We start from the raw sequence: 3,041 nt of genomic DNA on the forward strand, positions 1-3,041 counted from the left end.
CCCCGGCTGTCCGCCCGGAGCCGAGACGGTCCTAAAACGGGCCTTGGGGGTGATGTAGAAGGGTAACGCTCACCCAACCAGGACTCACACAAACCGATCTGCATCCCAGGCAGGGTGCGGGTCTCCTGGGCACGAATAAAGCCCGATGCCCCGTGGGTGATGTTGGCCCTGGCCACTCAAGGCACTCACCCAAGCCAGAGAGGGTGCACTCTGGCTGGGGAAGCAGATTCAATCTCTGCTGTGGTGGAGCTCTGGAAAAACGCGAAACCTCCAGGAAAAGACGGCCCGATTTCTCTGAAAAGTGCATCCCAGGCAGGGTGCGGGTCTCCTGGGCACGAATAAAGCCCGATGCCCCGTGGGTGATTTTGGCCCTGGCCACTCAAGGCACTCACCCAAGCCAGAGAGGGTGCACTCTGGCTGGGGAAGCAGATTCAATCTCTGCTGTGGTGGAGCTCTGGAAAAACGCGAAACCTCCAGGAAAAGACGGCCCGATTTCTCTGAAAAGTGCATCCCAGGCAGGGTGCGGGTCTCATGGGCACGAATAAAGCCCGATGCCCGTGGGTGATGTTGGCCCTGGCCACTCAAGGCACTCACCCAAGCCAGAGAGGGTGCACTCTGGCTGGGGAAGCAGATTCAATCTCTGCTGTGGTGGAGCTCTGGAAAAACGCGAAACCTCCAGGAAAAGACGGCCCGATTTCTCTGAAAAGTGCATCCCAGGCAGGGTGCGGGTCTCCTGGGCACGAATAAAGCCCGATGCCCCGTGGGTGATGTTGGCCCTGGCCACTCAAGGCACTCACCCAAGCCAGAGAGGGTGCACTCTGGCTGGGGAAGCAGATTCAATCTCTGCTGTGGTGGAGCTCTGGAAAAACGCGAAACCTCCAGGAAAAGACGGCCCGGTTTCTCTGAAAAGTGCATCCCAGGCAGGGTGCGGGTCTCATGGGCACGAATAAAGCCCGATGCCCGTGGGTGATGTTGGCCCTGGCCACTCAAGGCACCACTCACCCAAGCCAGAGAGGGTGCACTCTGGCTGGGGAAGCAGATTCAATCTCTGCTGTGGTGGAGCTCTGAAAAACACGAAAACCTCCAGGGAAAAGACGGCCCGGTTTCTCTGAAAAGTGCATCCCAGGCAGGGTGCGGGTCTCCTGGGCAAGAACGAAGCCCAATGCCCACCTTGAAACGGAGCCTGGGCTCGACTCTGAAGCCCAGATCTCGAAAAACGACAAAGTACAAAAAGGTGCGGTGGCTCCAAACCTCCATGCCCTCAGACCTCCCTGGCCAGCCCAGGGAGGGTGGCCCGTCCTGGGCCAGACTCAGATTTCCCCCGCCACCCCTGGAGCTCCGCCTGGAGCGAAGACGGTCCTAAAACGGACCATGGGGCTCTTGTAGAGGATGAGGGAGGGAGAGAGGGGCCTTCAGAGAGCCCCTTGGCCGGCTTGACTCTGGAGTCGAATTTGGAAAAATAGACAAAGTCCATAAACGTGCTGTTGGTTCGGACCTCCAGGGCACTCAAGGCACTCACCCAAGCCAGAGAGGGTGCACTCTGGCTGGGGAAGAGGATTCAATCTCTGCTGTGGTGGAGCTCTGAAAAACACGAGAACCTCCAGGAAAAGGCGGCCCGGTTTCTCTGAAAAGTGCATCCCAGGCAGGGTGCGGGTCTCCTGGGCAAGAACGAAGCCCAATGCCCACCTTGAAACGGAGCCTGGGCTCGACTCTGAAGCCCAGATCTCGAAAAACGACAAAGTACAAAAAATGTGCGGTGGCTCCAAACCTCCATGCCCTCAGACCTCCCTGGCCAGCCCAGGGAGGGTGGCCCGTCCTGGGCCAGATTCAGATTCGCCCGCCACCCCTGGAGCTCCGCCTGGAGCGAAGACGGTCCTAAAACGGGCCTTCGGGGATGTATGAGAGAGGGGAAGCGTGGTGGTGGCAAACACAGAGGACCCCCTACCAGCGATCAGACCGTCGTGAGTCCCACTCAGAGTCACTCTGGGTGGGCATGTAAAAATCCAGATTACGCCGCGCTGGAGCTCTGGAAGTTACGAGACCTCCAGGAAAAGACAGGCTGGTTTTCTGAAAAGTGCACCCCAGGCAGGGTGCATCTTTTCCTGGGCACGAGCCCAGCGCACATGGTGTGGTGGTCCGGCTCTGGTGCCAAAGTTTGGGGGAAAAAATAGACAGAGTCCAATAACGTGGTGTGGTTCCAAAGCTCCATGCCCTCAGACCTCCCTGGCCAGCCCAGGGAGGGTGGCCCGTCCTGGGCCAGATTCAGATTCGCCCGCCACCCCTGGAGCTCCGCCTGGAGCGAAGACGGTCCTAAAACGGGCCTTCGGGGATGTATGAGAGAGGGGGAAGCGTGGTGGTGGCAAACACAGAGGACCCCTACCAGCGATCAGACCGTCGTGAGTCCCACTCAGACTCACTCTGGGTGGGCATATAAAATCCAGACTACGCCCCGTCGGAGCTCTGGAAGTACGAGACCTCCAGGAAAAGACAGGCTGGTTTTCTGAAAAGTGCACCCCAGGCAGGGTGCATCTTTCCTGGGCACGAGCCCGGCGCACGTGGCGGGGTCCGGCTCTGGTGCCAAAAAAATTGAGAAAAATCGACTAAGTCCAATGGCGTGACGTGGGTTCAAAGCCCCATGGTCTCAGACCTCCCTGGCCAGCCCAGGGAGGGTGGCCCGTCCTGGGCCAGAGTCAGATTCGCCCGACACCCCCTGGAGCTCGACCTGGAGGGAAGACGGTCCTAAAACGGGCCTTCGGGGCTGTATGGAAGAGGGCAAGTGTGGTGGTGCAAAACACAGAGCACCCCCTACCATTGATCAGACCGTCGTGAGTCCCACTCAGACTCGCTCTGGGTGGGCATATAAAATCCAGACTACGCCCCCCCGTCGGAGCTCTGGAAGTACGAGACCTCCAGGAAAAGACAGGCCGGTTTTATGTAAAGTGCACCCCAGGCAGGGTGCGTCTTTCCTGGGCACGAGCCCGGCGCGCGTGGCGGGGTCCGGCTCTGGTGCCAAAAAATTTGAGTAAAATCGACTAAGTCCA

Source organism: Pimephales promelas, chromosome 2, assembly GCF_988280905.1.
Source record: "Pimephales promelas chromosome 2, fPimPro1.hap1.1, whole genome shotgun sequence".
Classification (NCBI taxonomy): domain Eukaryota; kingdom Metazoa; phylum Chordata; class Actinopteri; order Cypriniformes; family Leuciscidae; genus Pimephales; species Pimephales promelas.